This window comes from Agelaius phoeniceus, chromosome 3 (genome assembly GCF_051311805.1).
Source record: "Agelaius phoeniceus isolate bAgePho1 chromosome 3, bAgePho1.hap1, whole genome shotgun sequence".
Lineage (NCBI taxonomy): Eukaryota > Metazoa > Chordata > Aves > Passeriformes > Icteridae > Agelaius > Agelaius phoeniceus.
In genome coordinates this window covers 78,382,259-78,400,877 of record NC_135267.1, presented here as the reverse complement: position 1 = coordinate 78,400,877, position 18,619 = coordinate 78,382,259, and the positions used below count along the sequence as shown (strand labels likewise).

The window sequence follows — 18,619 nt, the reverse complement described above, 5'->3', positions numbered from 1 at the left end:
GCTGTGCTCCCTGGGGAGAAGCTCCATGCTGTCCTGTTTAGGCACTTTATATTACTTAATTGGAGTTGCTAGGGACTGCATACATCAATCAGTGAAGCACAAAGTGACGTGACAACAGCTGTCATGTGTCTCTGATTTTCCCTCTCCTCCCTGAAAGAAGTCTGGGCAGAAGACTCCATGTGTTTGTTGGCCCACAGAAAAGCAGACATAGCTGTGTGTTTGTGTGCCCTTGATGGCACCTCCTTAGAGGAGACACAGTCAGAGCCGTGCCCTCTGTGGGCAGCAGGAAAAGGGGCAAACCCTGCAGCAGCCTCTCTCTGCAGGCTGAGCTCCAGCTCTGAGGCAGCTCTGACCCCATCCTGCTCCCCTGTGCTCTGAAGCCAGTGAGCACAAACACAGGGGTGGGAGGACAGTCCAGCTTTTATTTGTTTTGCACGGTGGATTTTGGTGTTTTCTGAGCTCAGGAATGCCGCCTGCTCCTCCGCCTCCTCTAGTGCAGCTGCACCTCTGGGTCCCAGCCCCAGCTGCCACAGCTTAGCTTTGCCTCCAAACACATTCTTTTGCTGGGTGCCTCTGTGCTCTGGGATGGAGATTGGCTTGTAGCTGTCTCTGCCTGCATGGCATCTGCTTCCCTCTGCCTTTCTAATCCTCTGCATTTTCCATAACCTAAGAAAAATGAGTAACAAATCTGGGATGCACTTCTCCAGCCAAGGGGACAGATCTGGGGCTGTGGCATTTTACACCTACTGTGATTTCTGCAGCAGTCTCTCTTTCTTTTTCTTTTTCTTTTTTTTCAATACACATCAGACTTGTGAGAAATGTATTCTTATGTCAGTAATGTTCAAAGGCAAAAAGAAAAGCTGCCAGAAGAGAGCTTTAAAAGTCTGACATATTATCATTCAGAGAAGAATTTTCAGTACAATTATTCTGGATTTTTTCCAATAAATAAATTGTACAGACTTTTAAGGGAGAGCTTTTAGGTTAATGGAAATATTACTTAAAATACATCCCATTCAGCCATCAATTCCACTGTCATTGCAGCATGTGTTTAATGTTAATGACATGCCCAAATAAAAAGGAAGAAACTGATTTGTTTTACTGTGTCCAAAGATGAGTATGATCTGTTGTGGAAAGTTAAATACAAGCCAGAGGGGGCACAGGGCAGCATCAACAGAAGCATGGTTAAAATGTACTTGCAGAAGGCATATTGCACAGCACTGTGCATGGGAATGGTAAGAAAAATATTTCATCTTGTATTTTCAATGAACTGATTTTTACTTTTTTTCTTCTCTTGGTGACTTTGTGAGGAGGCCTTCTACAGTTAACAGGCTCTGTCCCTTTTTTTTTTTGGAACCTCACACAGGGGAGAGTGCCCCATCTGGGGCAGGTTCCAAGTTCTCTCTCGCTCCAAGGAAATGGTGGGCAGCTTGGAGAGGAGCTTGTCTTGAGCTCTGCAGTTCCCAGCTGAGCTCTCACCAGACTAGGTTTCACACCACCTGCAGGAGGCCCTTCAGCTTCCAGCTGAGCTGGACAACACGAGAGACAACTCCCTGGGCCTTTGGAACCTGTGCTTTCCATTCTGGCAAGGGAACAAGGTCAACGGACAGGTGAGTGAGCAAAGAGGAAAAGCTAACTGGCTTCTACCTCTTCTGCCTTTTGATTTATGATTTATGCTGGATTGGGAAGGGGAAAGGCAGCAGAGAAGGTTTCTGCATATTCTAGTGTGTCACTTGTCAGCAGGTGACAGGACTCTTGCTTGGGATGGACATGAGCTTGGCTGCTCACCCACTGTGGGGGTTTTTGTCCTGACCACCCACTGTGGTGCAGGTGTGTCCTCAGATGGGTCACCCAAGTGTTGGGTCAGCTGCCCAGGGGACAATAGATGCAGAAAAAGCCTGGGAAGGAGATCCAGCAGTCAGCATCCCTTTTGGAAAGGGTGGCTCATAGTTGCAGGGCCATGGGGAGCAAGGATGGATTAGCTGGCGAGATCTGTTACTTCACAGCCCCTGGTGCATCCCCACCCTGAGAGTCCTCTGGAGCCCATCTGCCCCTCTGGAATCCAGGTGCAGATAAACCAAGGATTTTCCCTGAATCCTTGCTGGAAAGCAGGTGGGCTGCCCACCCATGGCACAGAGTACAGCACTTAAAACACTGATTATAAACATAGTGCCCACAAAGTTCAGGCCTGAGGTCTTTAAATGGGCTTAAGAAGGGTTTGAAGGCAGCGTCTACATGGACCCAACTGTAGCAAAGATACTTATTGACTCAGTTCAGGCTCGAGTCCATAGACTGAAGCATTTTATTCAACAGAATAAGCCAGCACAGGGATTAAAAGGTGAGAGGGATCATTGCTCATTGATGTCTTTCATTCTCATGGCAACATCCGATGTCCATGTCAGGATAACTGCAGTAACAGCAGTCTAGGTGGTATCTGCTTCCCACCCTTCAAATGGCAAACTGGCCACTGTTTTTGGGAACACAGGATTGCATCCAGAAACACGTCATCCATCTCTTCATGTGGAGAGAAGTGAACAGGTTTTGCTGGCTACAAGGGCAAATTCTCCTTGCTGCATTTGTCTTGCACTGAAAGTCTTAGGGCAGGAGAGCCACTTTCAAGCTGAAGGCACAACAAGACCAGGCCTTGAATCTGAAGGTTTTACATGGAGCTTGTTCTCCAAACTTTCCTGATTTCTTGGTCCATTCAGCAATGTGTTGGGAAAAGTACTGGATCCAATTTCATGCTCCTATGGGGCTTGGGGAGTGTTTGTAGCAAAGGGAGAAATTACTCAATTTGAATCTTGACGTGGCTTTAAGTGAACAGAACTCCCAAGCAAGTCACCAGCATATCCCTGTGTTTCTGGTGCTCACTTCTCAGGCTTTGCTATGCAAAATGAGCTGTGCTTTTTTTGTGGAGACTAAGAAAAACTTCCAGGCCAAGTTCCAAGGTCAATCCATCCATCTGACTTTTTCCAGCTATATGAATTAACTGTCTTCAGCACAAATTTAACAGTGCAAATGCATCACTGCTAGAGCATATTTAGAGGACAGCTTCAGGATCACCGAACACATTGTTACTTGCACAGAGGCAGGATTCCCAGACATCACAATGCAATTGCTATTTGGGCTCAGTTACCACTGTGGCTTCCCACTCTCTTTTTTTTTCTTTAGAGGTTACTCCTTTGCAACACAAAAAATATTTGTTTTTCACCAGTAGCACAAGGTGTATTTTCCTGGGATTCCCTTGAACGTTTCTTGCTTATGACCAATTGAAGAGACATTTGTGAATCTGATTGTTGTGTGTTGTCATAGCTACTTTTCTATCCTCCTGGGGTAGGTGTAGGCTTTCACTTAGGGTCCCTGTAGTTCATGTCAAGTGGGTTTTGTTCCTTTTTTTTGTCCTTCTCCACATTCACATGAAAGTGTTCTTGCTTTCATCTTTCTAGCCTGCTCCTTCCTCTCAGCTCCTCTGTCTTGGTTCAAAGGGTCCTTGTGCCAGCAGGCTAATGCACACCTGGTGCAACCTAGGGACAATTCACTCCCAGGAAAACAATGGGCAGTTTGTGCATTCTCATCATCACCAGGGGCTTCCTGCAATGGAAAATAGCTCAAGGTTTCTAAGGCTCTCTTATCCCACAACAAAATAAGCCTGTGGGCAGACGTAAAATCAACACGTGTGTTTTGGCCTTGAGCCCACCACTGCCAATATTGTCTTCTTTGGGAAGTGAATTCCTCTGTATTACCCTCTGCTTCCCTCTGCTTGAACTGTCTTCTTTGCAGGACCCTGTCTGCTTAGTGCAGTCCCAGGGTGAAACTAGTGCTTTCCCTTTTAGCAAAGTACTTTCTTCATATGACACTGCTTCTGTGGCTGTGGTTGCCATTCATCACGCTTATAGTAAAAGACCTCCTTGGTATTGGCACATATTTACTTCTTCCCATTTGGGAAACGGGCATGGCAATTCTTCTGTCTCTCGTAGGGGCATTCTGAAGAAGCTGTGTGAATTATCCTAGCCTCTGGTTCTGTATCATTGATATATTTGACTGGCTATTATCCAGGTAGTTATGTAGACAGGCAATGTAGGATATAAGATGGACCAACTAAAAATGGGACAATTCATTGTTAACAAATGCTTGGTGGTCACTTTGACTTGAGAGCTGGGACAAACCTTGTGCTTCCCTGGTTTACCAGGGACACCCGTACTGCCTGCAAGCAGGAAAATAGGAAAATATCTCTTGGGGGATTCTGCAATGGTGGGAGGCATACATGCCATGGGGGAAAAATTTGGACTCCATCCAGTCTATCTGTGGAGCAGTCACTTGTAATCATTGCTAATGCAATGAGAGAAGTAAATAGTTATGGATGCCTGCATAGATTTATTGGTCTGAGGTGATGCCAAGTGGCAGAGATAAAGCAAGAGACAATATTCACCAGAAATAAATGTTGATGTTTATGGAAAAACTAGAGTTTTTGTTCACATCTATTTTGAAGGTTTTTGTGAAAGATACCTGAGAAGTCTCCATTATGATTATATCTTCATAGGGGTAATAAGTTTTTCTCTTAAGCTAATATTCTAAAGGGATAGATTAAATTAAAGGTTCATTTAAAAACTATTTCTTTTCCCTTGGAAGGTAAATAATATTTTTCCCTTACACTGCTGCAGTCCATCATAATGTTTATATTTGCATGTGTAATTTGGTTATCTAGTGCCACTTCAAGCTCAGTATTACTCATTTCAGATGAGTAAAGAACAATTTGAGGTCTGGCTCTTTACACTAAATTATAAATTAAACCCATCAAATAAAATCTTTTTCCCATTAATTTTGACATTACAAATGCCATGGATATCCTTGGGGACAGGGTTCTACCCAATACTCTTAAACACTCACCTAAGTGTTTCAGTGTGGAGGGATAGAATGTAAGAAGATATAGTGCAGAAGGTAGTCTCACACCTGAGGAGTTGCAGCTGTACTAATCACCCAAAGATTAGGAACAGGCTTGCTGTGTCCAATAAGGAGATGAGTGCTACAAAAGAGTGGGTTAGCTGGGTGAGGAGATGATGGAGTTTGTTGGTTGTGCTGTGAAGATGGTGGAGTCAGTGCTGTGAGGAGCTGCACATGAGAAATCACTGAGAAGGCATGGAACTTTTGAAATAAGTTGACAACATTGCAGAGTCCTCATTTTACTGGCCATCTATGTGCCAGAGGCTATTCTTGTGTTTAACAATTACAAGTGACTCCAGTGAAGACCTTAGTCTTGAGAGTTTTTTTGCAAAAATGCTGACCTGCTTCTCATATTCCAAGAGCAAAAACTGGTTAAAGGAGAGAAATCTGGGCTGTCCACACTGTTTGCGTGTGGCTGTTACTCAGGGTCAGTGTTTCCCTGTGCAGTCAGGCAGGGATAGATTTTCATTTGCCCAGGTCTATCTCACAGCAACAGAGAAAGACCTTATAAACATGGGAAAATCTGACACAATAAAGCTAGCAAGGGAAACTGTCCAGTCTTTTAGAACTAACTATATATGCATGCATTTAAGGAATGGCATATTATGTAGCTGAGACAAAAATCTATTGAAACATATCAGAATTGTGAAGTGAAACATTGGTTTATGGATAGATGCTGTTTCCTGAGTAAATAAACATCCTTTGTGGTTGGCTTTGGTTTATTTTATCTCTTTATTTTTCACTCTCACTATTCAGTAGGGGGTTTTGGGTTCCTTGGACTCTGCAGAGGATCAGTCGTTTTCTCCCTGTGGCATTCTCAGCAGAGCATCTTCATCCTTTGTCTATTCACAGCTGACTGGGTGCACTGAAGTGTTCTTATTCTTTTTGTTTCCTAAAATCTTAGTTGTAGAGAGAAAAATCAAAAAAGAGGGCAACTAACCGGGCGGGTCCCTGTAGGGAACTCAAGGACCTTGCTTTTGTTGAAATTGTTTGGAGCTCCATGATGTTAATATTTCCACCTGGTAAGTTAGCCAGACACAAGAGGTCATGGTTAGCTTTTACTGAAATGATAGAAGAGTTTTCTTGGGGCTTGTTTTGTTTTGTGTTTTGCTTGTTTTAATACAAATCCTGACCAAAGCCAGAACCAAATGACAGTGTCTGCACCCAGCTTTCTGCCAGCACCAACACAAAATGATAGAACGGCTGGTTTGTTTGTTTGGGTTTTGGTGCCTTTTGGTTTTGGTGTTTTGTTTTTTTTTTTCTTCCATCCTGGGCATAAATTCCCAGTTCTTGTTTCCTTTTTTGTACATTCTCTGCTTCCCTGGAGTATTGCCATTCTGCTGCAGACACAAGGCCACAACCAGATAAGCTCTCCCCTTTGCACCTGCATTTACTTGCCTGTATTTAGGATGGATGCAGTGAAGAGCCCTTCACAAGGGCTGTGAGGGTAGGACAGCAACTGCATCTGAACAGCAAGAGTCTCTGCACATGCAACAGAGATAATCTTCCCTGTTCCTAATAGCACCTGCCTACCCTGCAAATTAATCTCTGGGAGCCAGAAGATGGGCACCCAGAAAATGAGGTACAGACTGTGACAGTGTGTGACAAATTTAGATTAGGAGTGATCTTTCACAGCCAGAGTTGGTACTCATTTCTGATCTCATGGGCAGCAAATACTCATTGACATCAGTGGGAGCACAATGGGGGCTCGCCTTACCCAGAGTTACTGTATTAAATGACTTGTAACTCAAAAGGTCTTGGATGAAATTTATTATTCTCCACCAAACACATCAGTTTACAGTGATGCTTTGCTCAAGACAAAGCCTAAAGCAGTGATAAGATAATGGAAATCAGGAGAGGGAGAAACAAATTTTAAATCTAGGTTATTTTATTATTGATTTTTTTAGTCTAAATACCTGTGGATAATTTTGTTCCAATTCCTCAGAAACAATCCCTCTTTGCAAAAGGAATTTCAGATCCCACTGTTTCCAGAACAAACCATGCACTTGGAAGGTTTTATCACAGAAACTATGCTTACTATTGAGTAAAGAGAAATTTCCTCTTATTTCTTATAATTAATACAAGTCCTTAGCTGGCCTGCTGGAGTTTCCTAGTAGTCTGTTGATGGTGCTAATCAAGAATATTCTGCTGTCTCCAGGTACATGCCTGAGCTGACATGTTTCTGAAATGGCTTCTTCAAACACTGTTCCATTGCTTTTTCAGTTTGGGAATTAAAATGGAAAGTGCATTCACTGCTTAATATAGAAAGAAAAATGGAGATTATATATTAAAATATTTAAAGTGGTTAAATTAGCAATCAGCACAAAGTGAGTTTGGTCCATTTTTTAAAAGCAGCCCCCCAATAACAGGCAAATTACAGGTCATCAGACTCAGATCCACTCTCCCTTCTCATTTTGATGAGATTTTGTGGCTCTTTCATTCATTTATGGTAATGCGTCAAATTATGCTTTAAGAAAGTTAGAAATGAAGACAAGAGATGCTGCTTGTTTGAAAGTATTTTGCATAATGCAATGACTTTTAAGTTTGGGTAATGCCAAAGATTGATAATGCAGTCTAGAAGCAAATAAAATGCTGACATCCTCTGCAAGCTTTTCATCTGTAGATAAATATCTTTGCTGCCACTGATGTATGCATCTTTGTCCAGCTTTGTCCAGCTGTGTGCTGTAGCACAGAGCCATCATTTTATTCTTTAGACAGCCAAAATTCTGAATTGTACAGGCCAGCAATTTGTTATACTTAGTGGCCTGATAGAGATTTCCTATTGTTATGTAGACATACCAGAGCAAAGAGATAATGTGATGATCAAAATCAACATGTATAGGAGTACTTACCATGCAATATTTTCCTTTTTTTTCCTAGCCTGAAACTAGCTAATCCTTAATACATGTATATTGGTAATAATAGAGAGATGCCTTCATAACTGCAAATGGAAAGCCTGCAAGGATTGTACTGCACCTTGGCAAATGATGTTTTCTCCAAAACCAGTTGTTTAGAAAAATCATTAATTAATTAACTTGTGCTTCCATGAACAAAGGGCACTTCAATTATTATTTTCCCTTGTCTTTTTTGATGTTTTGTTTACAGGCCTGTTTGTTGTGACATTCATTCTTCTAACTCTGTTTGGTAAGTATATTACTATATCCTCTACCTGACAAGTCATCTATAATATGCCATTCAGAGAAATGGTGGCTAAAGGAGTCAAAAGAGAGTGTGTTTCTCTTATTTGCTGGGCCTGCTAGTCATGAGGTGCCAGGACAAAAAGGGAGATTTCACTATTTCACTTCCCTGGTTCTTGTCTGCTTATGGGTATTCTGGAAGCACAGGCAGAAGTGTCACTGAGCCAGTGCAAAATCCTGTGGGGTACTAGTACTGAACCATGTAAAACCTGGCCCCAAATGCCTTGGGTCAGCTTTTCAGGGGAGCAGGGAGCTAACAGCTCAGCAGGAGCAATGGTCCATAGCAGTCTCACATTCTCCAGGTGTGGTCTGTGAGGCACAAATTCTGTCACTCCCCGCTCTGAACCCCCAAAACAAGAGACACAGCTAACTGGGTTGGGAGGCTGGTGATCAGCATCCATGGATTTTGAGTGACCAACATTCAAGCACTGCTGGTGAAAAAATGCTGCAGTATCCTGAGGTCAAGCACTGACCTAGAATGAAGCTGGAAAAAGCTGAACGTCTGGATGTGCCATGGTAGGAGGCCAAAGCACGTGTCAGTGTTTAAAAGCAAGCATTGCTTGTAGTAGCTCATAAATATTATACTTGTCATCTTTCCCCCTCCCGGTAGACCTAGATACTAGGCAGGTTTAACTCCATTTTAAATCTGCTATGTCTATGACTGAAATCATAATATTTATGCAGGGTAGTTTTTCAAGAAGCTTAGTGAATGTGAAAACAAGTTCCTGGGTTTTCCCCTTTCATGGAAGCAAGATGAAGGTCAGATTTACAACATCTCAAGCTACATTCTGTGCTCATTTACACAGCTGTAATCTTGAGTTATGCCACTGAGGACAAGCAATTGCTCCAGACTTACAGGATATAACTGACAGCAGAATTTAGCTTGGGGTTGCCAAACTTGACAGAAAAGGAGCTGCAAGGGTGGAATTTGGTGCTCGTGAAGTAGCTTGTATATATTCAAGGAATGTATGAGCCTAAAGATTTATTAGTAGTGTTTCAGAGCATTATTGAAATTAGACCTAATTATCTGTGTAATTTGCTGGAACCAGCATTTTAGCATTTTTGATCAAGTATATGCCATTAATTTAAAAAAGAGATGTACCAGGCTGCTCTCAAAAAGCAGAATAAAAAAAAATTAAAAAGAAAGCCCATCATTTCTAAATAGTGTGTTTCAAAAATTTCAAAGGTTGTTGTTGGTTGAGTCCTTCTCCCCCCTTTGCATAACAGTCCATTTGCAGTCTAATTGTATGGAAAAAAGTTCACGTCACCCCTGAAGGTTATTCCAGCAAGCAGAGAAAAGAATTATCTCCTTGTTCCCAGACTAGCTCTGCCATCCCTCTCCCTCTTGTCCTTGCTCCAGCCCCATTATGCCACTTGGAAATGGTGCTGGCTGTCTCTGGATGAAGGAGCAGAAGGCAGAGCTGTGAGCAACAACCAACCTGCTCCATTGCAATGAAGAAAGTGCAAGGCTCCTGTTCAGACCTGTACCCCGTTCTCTCTGTCCAGGCATGATCCACAGGTACTGCTTTGTTTGAAAGTATCATTTCCATGCCTAAGCCTCTGTTTCTGCTGTGGCTTCTTGCCAGCCTTCTGGTGCTCATGGTCACCTGAGATCCTGGCAAAGAGGAGTGTTCTTGTGCTGAAAACAGCAGCCATGCAAAGGTGCAGTGCACCTTGCTTTTCTGCTGGTTTCTTTTCGGAGAAGATCATTTGCTAGTCTCTTTGTCGTGCATTTAATAGCAACAATCATGCTTACCTCTTTCTGAAAGTGTGCTTTGAGGATACAGCCAGTGTTGTGTACGAATAGCTTGAAGCTTACATGAACACTAAAGTTGAAAGCAAGAGGAAAGAAAACACAGCCAGGTTATTAGCCATCATGTTTTGCCAAACCTCTGCTCAAAGAAGCCTTTGGTTTGGGACAGATGCTGTGTGGTGCTTTTTTTGTGGTCAGCACTTCTCTAGTTCAGATTTTCACTTCCTTTTTTTTTTTCTTTTCTTTTTTTACCTTCTTAACCCCTGCCTCCACGTTGGTCTCCAGCAGCATAAAAGTGGTCAGCACGTCATTTTGGGAGGCAAGCAGTAAATGTGAAGGGGGGGATGCTTTTGTTGAAATGTTCTACACACTGGCTCAAATGGTGGAGAAGCATCAGCTCAGACTTTCCCAGTAAATGATTAACTTTTGTTTGCACAGAGGAGAGAGGCACAGTAAGAATGCAATTAATTACACTGGCAGCCCAGCCAGGCCAGCAGTCAGCAGTGCTCTCGCTTGCAGCTCCTGGCTCTGCAGGTCTGATTTGAGAGTAACTAATTAAACGCAGGTGCAGGCTAGCAGACTTGTTGAATTAATGCAGTGTCTTCTTTTTGGTGTTCCCAGGCATTTGTAGCTCACAAAAATAGAGCAGGCACTTGGTGCTACAAATAATAATAGAGTGCTGATGACGGAGGTAATTAATCCTTTATTATTGTGGCGTGATAGGCTGCTGCTAGGGCTGTCATTCAAGTGCTTCTTATGGAAAAACATGTCTCAGAGGTGAAAGAACATGGAGTAGGAGAAAGAGGAGTGTTCCAATGGACTTGCTTGTGTTATGGAGATAGATCTTCAGGGTTTTGGCAAGATTGTCAAAATCTGGTAGTCAAAACTCAAGACCAGAAATTCACTGCACTATATTCTGTGTTCTACCTTTGACTCACCAGGGCACGTTTAGCAGGCAGCAGCTTAAAATAAAAATTCAGTCTCATTCAAATGATACACAACCATGAAAGAGAAATGCAAGGCCAATAACTGTAGCTCACTATGGCCTTTCTTTTCTCTTTTATTGCTTCCTGAAGATCCTCAGTTTGCCATTGTCATTAACAGGCTACTGACTCCAGCAGGCCCTAGGTTTAACCCCAGTACTGCTCTTTGTGATGGTGCAGGGGGTGATTGTCTTGCTTTAAGGGAGACTGGCTTTGAGTGGAGGTAATGCAGATGTCCAAGGAGCTGCAAAAAGAGCAAATACTGTTTACAATAACAAATGCTGTTCCCCTTACTGGTTCAAATTAAGCTGCGGGACTCAAGTATATTTTTCGGCTAAAATTAAGGGTAAACTATGAAAATGTTATCAGCCTTCTCTCTCTGTTGTCTTTTAGTTGTTTGTAATACCCCTTCTTCCCAGACACAGGAATTTTGGGATTTTATGAGATGTCAAGAGGGAAACAACCTTCTGTGGTAGTTCCCCAAGGAGTGCCAAACACTAAGATGCTTCAACCTCAACACAAGGGAAAACCCCAAAACACAATGTATGTGTTTACTTTAAAGACAAGGAGTGATTTCATGTTCCTGTTACTTCATGATGAAAATGGTCCAACACTATTAGGAATGTTTATAGTTGGAAAATAATGCCAAGTCTAATAAATGATCAGATAGGACAGACCATGTTTTATTCAGTGTGGGAACCAAACACTGCCATATTGTACAGATTTGCTGATCTGGAAGAATTGTTCTTGCCTTACAGAATGCAGCTCAAAAGCCGAGCGCATGAATATGACAGTTTTCTCTTTTTTAATGCAGAGAATTTTAAGACAGAAACATTGCTTGGAGAGTTTTCTAAGGGATTCTGATCAACTTACGTAAGTTCAGGAAATCAGCAACAGTTTGTTATCCTTCCATATTTTCCAGTGGCTTTTGTTTTTCTTGCATCACAGTTCTTATCCCATTAGAGACAAATAGTGTTCAAGTACTTGGATGAGAACTAGTATTCTGCCACAAATTTTAATGCTAACTCCATGGTAGGTAAATAGCTGAGACCAGTTCTTAGAGCAAGGATAGTTTCTGATTCTTTTCTTCCTCTTTGCTAGTTACTTGTGGCCCTGTGGGAAATTTACATGGTGGAGTGTTTGCCCTCACAGGGCACATAAATGTTTGGAAAAACACTTTTCTATGACCATGTGCATTTTTCAACAGCATGAAACATTGCTGACCTTCTCCTGGCTGTGGGTCCTGATGGGTGAGAGCTGGGGAGGGTGAGGCCCTAAATTACTGCTCAGCTCACAGAAAATTGTGTGCCTGTGTGTGGGTGCATAACCAGCCATGGGTTATGCCTGCAACAAGCATGATTTTTTGTTTTCTGACCTCCATGCTCTGAAATTTCCAGGAAGCTGCTCTTTGCTGCTGACAGTTGCTATAGGGGTGACGGCGGCAATGAGGTGGTTTTTGTTCATGTCTTCTTGTCTTCATTAATTTCTAGTGTGTCATTTCACCTGAAAATATGCAGTTGCTCTTAATGTGTTCAAAAGCATGATGTTCGCTAGGTGGTTATTTATGTCACAGTAAATATTTGATGAGGAGGTGTATTATTTTTAGGCACAATCACAATATATTATTGAAATTTATAGGCCTGAAATAGGCATCTAACACAGGATTGTTTGTTACCTTTACAGTTTCCTGAGGTTTTTTTCCATTTTCCTTCACAATTTGAACTGAAAAGGGGGTGATTCACAGTGTTGGTACACATTGTTGCACACAAGATGCAGAATGGGGGCAAACACAAGCCTCAAATCGCAGGACCCATGCTGATGGGGAATGCTGCAGCCACTGGAGCAATAAACCCATGAAGGCTGTGCAAATACGTGAATGTACAAATGGATCTCAAAGCTGTGATTTTCATATTCCAGCAATCACTGCCGTAGGAGTGCATGACTGACAGCACAAAGGACTTAGATTTACTGTAGAGAGATGCAAATTGATAAGCCAGTAGACAGCCATCATTCTTCCTTTATTCTCTCTCTGTATCCCATGTCTTTCTCTGCTGGCATAATCAAAGCTGACACAGTGCATTCTATACCAAGTTATATTTTTTGTAATTATAAGACAGTACATGAGATCTGAAGTTGTTATTCAGGAAATGGCACAAAGCTCACTGAAATACAGGTTTTCAGATTGATCCTCTGATAATATTGTTTTTCACATAGATTCTGGATACTCAGACTCTACATCTATGTCTTTAAGCTGTCTGGGTGCTTTAAGAAGGGATAAGTACAGGAGAAAAAAAATAGAGGGAGCTTTTCCTTTTGTGCAGAGGGAAAAATATACAAAGCGTGAGATACTGGCTTTCTTTCTCCTTATCAGCAGCTGAATCTGAAGCACTTTGCCGAACTGTTTCTAAAAAGGTTTGTAGGGAGCTGACTTGGGGGGAAGAGTTACAAGAATTCGAGAAACAAAAATAGAAAGATCACCCATAAAGACCTAGATGAGCAGTCAGCCCTCCCCTCAGCTGACTGACTGGTGTGGCACACCTCTCATGTCTTGAGGCCAAAGGGTCTTTTTCCACTGATTCCTCTCATTAGGCTCAGCTGCCTCTGACTTGAATTGCAATGTTTTTAGATCTAAAAAGAACAGACTATGAGATATAATGGAGTTGTTATAACACAGATGCATTTGGAAATCTCATTTTTCCTCAGGTCTGAAAAATTGTGGTAAAATCTGAATGCTAATATTGCAGCCCTTTGACCTCAAATGTGTACGGCTGGAAATTCAGATCCCATCTGGACCCAGGGAATGTGTGACTTGAAAGAAGGCAAATGAATGAAGCCTTCCATGCTCTGGAGCTCCAGCAGAGAGGTTCTGCAGATCACCTGGGAAAATCCCAGGGCTGTGAGTAATCTTCCGTATAGTTTCATTTTTAAATTCTCAGGTATTTTAATTGATTTAATGAAAATAGCAAGGAGAAAGAAAAATGATATTTGGATTTTTACTTAAAACAGATTGAAACTAGTATGAAAAATGGGATTATCTCACTTGATAGAGATTATTACTTTTCATTGAAATCTGTTGTCTCTTTCAATGTCAGAATTTTTTGCACTTCCAGAAATAAACTGAGAAGGCTACAGCTATACTTCATGGATGTTTATGTGCAGGCCTTGTCTGCTCACTGGGCTTCAGACTCATGATATCTCAACTGCCTCACTGACCTACATGAACAATGACCATAAGGTAGAAAGCAAGGTCTTTCTCTCCTTTTCCTCTTTAATACAGGAAACTTCTTAATCCCAGTAGCTCCTCTGCTTAAATATAGTTAACAGGTAGTTTTAAACAGGCAGATTTTTTTTTTTTCTTGGAGCAATTAACTCAGCTGCCAGAATTGGGAGCTGCTTCTGTAGTTGATGGAAAAAGAAAGATGCTTCTGATGGGAGGTTCAGGTCTTAATTGACCTTTGGAAGCACCTGGTCCTTGATGCAGATGGTACCTGATTTCAGCGTCTCAATTTTAAATGCTTCCAATTAAGCAGGATGGACCTAGAGCTCTTCATGCTGCTGGAAACTTGCTGGGGACATGTGAGGAAAAGCATTTGCTGGTCATGCACTCCTGTCAAAAGGCAGTTCCTTGTCTTAGGTCAACTCAGGGAATTACAAAAGAGCAAAGAAGTCCAAATATTTTGGCTCTAGCTAGTGAATAAGACAGCTTATTCTAACTACTAATAACTTAAGTGAGAGTGCTTGTCTGAAGTCTCTTAAAGATGAACCCTGGGTTACTCCCATCAGTCTGACTACTGTTTAAACCTTTCACTTGCATGTATTGATTGATGCATTATTGCTCATGGCAGTGAAGGACTTTTCACCAGAAGCCATCTTCTGGGTGGGTTATAAGGAGTATATTGGAAAAGAATTGAAATTTCTCTGTAATTTGTGCAGTGGACACATAGCTCTGTAAGAGCTGCCCAATTGGACACTGCCAAATGATTTTACATAGGTCACTGAAAAAATCTTTGGAGTAGCTATGTCAAATTGCTACAAGCACAGATTAGTTTCAAACATAGAAAGAAAAATGCAAAATCTTATTACTAATTTCCTAGGCCATCCAATTCACATGCATCTGTACCAAAAATGTTTTTACTGGAATATTTTCTTAATAGGGTCATTATGTCTCCTTCAAGGTAATTCTTAAAGAAAGGTTTTATTTCTCCTCACTTTTTCATGTCTGTGTCTCTGGCAGGAGTAGGCCTTTGGGAGCATCTTAGGAGTGCAAGTGTAAGAAACCAGAATGCCTGCTGCATGTTTTTTGCTGCATATTCCTTCAGAACTCGCTTTTGAAATGCATATTGGTTACAAAATAAACCCGAATGAGCCATTATACTCTGGTGTGTAATTATGTATTTAGGACACATACTACACACAGCTTTAAAAGAAATCTGTATGGAAACAAATTGCATTACATTTGCAAATAGCTGAAGGTAGTTGAGCAGCAACACCTCAAGCCTTTCAAAATACTGAAGTAATTTACACCATTTTCTAAAGTAATTATCTCCCTAGCATCAGATTCCAGTTGTTTCAATGCCTTTGCTGCAGAGGAGCTGCAGAGGTCTCAGTATAGCGTGAAAGACCTGGTCTTGGCTGTCTAACAGCCTTGATATAGCTTTAGTGCTTCTGCTGATGTACCATGGCAGAGCAGGGCTGCTGGCCCTTGGGAGGGAGCGCTACTTGGGCTTAACACTCCATGCTGAGAGTGGAGACATGTGCCAAGTAGAGAGGCACCCCTGGGGCAAGGGTGAAACCCAGCTTCCTCTCTCTCCAAAGTTTAGTGAGGATCAGAGATTTAAGTCTTGGTTGAACAGTTCTGTGATTTAGTGGAGTGATGAATTTACTTTTGTGGCCAACCTCGAGGATGGAGAACCGTCTGGCTTATTTCAGGGTTTTGAACAGCCACTAGAGCAAGACAGTGCATCTCCCCAGCTTTGACAGTGTTGTACCACTTATTTTTCCTCTTTAACTGGTGCTTGGCAAAGTACCTGCCTCTCAGGGGGCCAATCCTTGGAAATAGCCGTGTGTAACAGGAATGGCAGCAGGCACCCGCAAGGAAGCTGTGTGCCTGCCTGGGCCGACGATATGGAACAGCATCAAGCGTGCTTCCCTGCCTTGAGACAGCAGCTCCGGCATTAAATCTACAGAATGCCTTTCTGTGCACAGTGCAGCTGGAAATGTTAAGAGTCATGCTTATTAGCACTGGCACATATAAGGCAGAGCTGCAGTAAATGAGTTAAGCATCCTGAGGATTTGAGGACTGGGGTGCTGCTTTTCCTTTTCTGGAGCTGAGCACTCGAGAGACTTTCATTAAACCTGGGACTTGGCAGATCCTCATGCTGATTCTGCCACTTATTTGTTGTTCGGCCTCGGGCTAGTCACTTAACCTCTTGCCGCCCTAATTTCCCCATCTGGAAAATTATATTTACTTACCTCTCCTGGGGATTGCACGGGGCTTAATGAATGCCCGTAAGGGATTTGAAGATCCTCAGATCTGAGATGATACAGGACTGCAAAAGATTCACTGCATGTGCAAGGAGGAGGGGATGTGTGCCCAGGCAGGAGAGCCTGCCTGTGCTCCTGGCCCAGAACCAAGCCTGAAAATCTAATCAGCAGGGGAGGATCTACTCTCTGTTTTAGATTAAACCCTCTTCCTTGTGGCCTTTTCAGATTTGCTGGTTGAAGGAGGAGGCAAGTGACTGAATGGGGAGGAGGGCAGCTGAGGTTAACTGCTTTCCCCTGTTGGTCCCCTGGATCTTTTTGTCAGTGCAATAACAGCTGGATCTCCCAGGAAGGTAATGATCTTCCTGGGTACTCCATCTTGCTGCAGGCTATTAGGGAAGCCAGGCAGCCCTGTTGCTGCCCATTTCTTTAGCAGGAAAAAATGAACCTCTGACCAAAAAAAAAAAAAAGTTCCTCCATATAATTAAGCAGCATTAGAATGAGGCCTGTGCCTTTGCTGATGAACTTCAGTGAAAGCAGATGGTCACAATGGTATTAAAAACTAAAGACTTCAGTCAAGCTTTTAATTGAAAACAATTGGACCCTGCTGGATGGTAATTACCTTGGCTGCTTGCAAATAATATCACAGCACTGCTACCTATGAAGGAAGAATGAAGACTGAGTTAATAAGAACTGCTTAATCTGCATACAATAAACAAGGAGCATCCAAAACTATTTTCTCTGGTAGCTTCTTCCCTGCAAGAGGCTTTTAAGTGGTTAGCAGTGTGAAAAGGAACACGGAGTGGCAGAAATTGAAACGTGTGAAATGTTTGCTGGGTTTATAAAATAACTTGAAGACCCCATCTTCCCTCATCTCCCTCCTTTTTTTTAACAGCTGAAATTCCAGATGCATCTGAGAAAAACAGCAAAATATAATAAAGTGGAAAAGATCTAGATTATCCAGCATTCCTCCTCTTCTGAATGGCAACAGTAGTGAGAGGCTGTGTTTTTCTTGTTTTATCCACTTTCTTCTTCCTGGTTGACTGGAAGGCTGGGGCCTTCTAAACACCCAGAGTGTTTTTCACCATGTTCTTAATTGGATTTTTACGATCATTAACTTAGTATGCCACAGTGTCTAACAAAGCAAATGTAGTATGTGGCATATTTTGCCTGATCATTTTTCTCTGCCTAGTGCTGGGATCAGATGAGGGTTAGAGGGCTAGACCACCTAAAAGGGTCCTGAGTCCTGATGTGCTACACATTTGTTGACACAACATGACATTAATACAGCCTAACAGTGTCTTCCCTGCTGTGGAAAAGGACCTGTGTGGCTGTGGGTGTGCAGGTGGAAAAAACAGTCCCAGTGTTGTCTCTTTTAAACACAGGTCCTAGATGTGTATAGAATGAATCAAATCTTGTCACCTTCCATGTAAACACTATTTTTCATGTGGCTGTTCTCTTGGGTGTTGCTCTTTGTTCCCCTATGAGCAGGCAAGATGCCTTGCTGCCCCAGTAGACCTCAGAAAGCAGCAGCTACTGCAATTTTGCAAAATTAATGAGTAGTTGTGAACTGCTAGTAAAAGTGATGCAATGATTTTCCATAACATATCATTTTAGAAGCAGTGACTTGAACTGCTTTTTCTTTCCCTATCCAAATATTTGTCTTTTCAAGGCACCAGCCAAGAGTTTGTCTTGTCTTCTCTGGCAGTATGATGAAATGAACTTTTCCAGTGTGTTTCATCTGGATTTGATAATTTTATGCCTGGAGTTCAACTTTCATTCACTTAATGCATCATGATTAAACAGAGAGTGAGATCCTGAACCCATGAAAGTCAGAAGAAGTTTTCACAATGTCTTTGGTATGATTTTGCTAATTTTTATGTAACCAAAATATGCTTAAAACTTTATTGCTGTAATGCCTTGAGATTGCTTGCTGACCCAGTCACAAGACACAAGTGTGTTCCACAGAATCATTAAAACTGATGGTTTTAGTTCCTGTACTGCCATCTAAGTTGAGGTATTCCCATTTGTGCTTAGGAGTTACCCTTGGTCTTTCCTCTGCTGCTGGACAGCTGGAGAACAGATCTGCAGCTGATGGGATGTCCTGCTCTCTCTCCTCGCTCTTCTGTTCAAGCTGGTGGCAAGGTCTGAGCAGAATTTTGCTCGCAACCTTGTCCTTTATCAAAGAACTTGGGGCGAATTTGAAGACCTTTCAAAAGTAGCTTATGCTAGTGGCTGTGGTGATTTTATCAATTTTATAGCACCTA

At 42.1% G+C, this 18,619-nt stretch overlaps 1 long non-coding RNA gene across 1 annotated transcript; it reads left to right on the top strand.

The window, feature by feature from the left end:
- The first annotated feature begins 539 nt into the window (after positions 1-539).
- On the top strand, positions 540-14,092 carry LOC143693720 (uncharacterized). The gene is made up of 5 exons (XR_013181658.1): positions 540-1,607; positions 8,044-8,082; positions 9,496-9,654; positions 13,616-13,767; positions 13,982-14,092. It is a non-coding gene; the product is annotated as an uncharacterized LOC143693720 (long non-coding RNA).
- Positions 14,093-18,619: the final 4,527 nt, after the last annotated feature.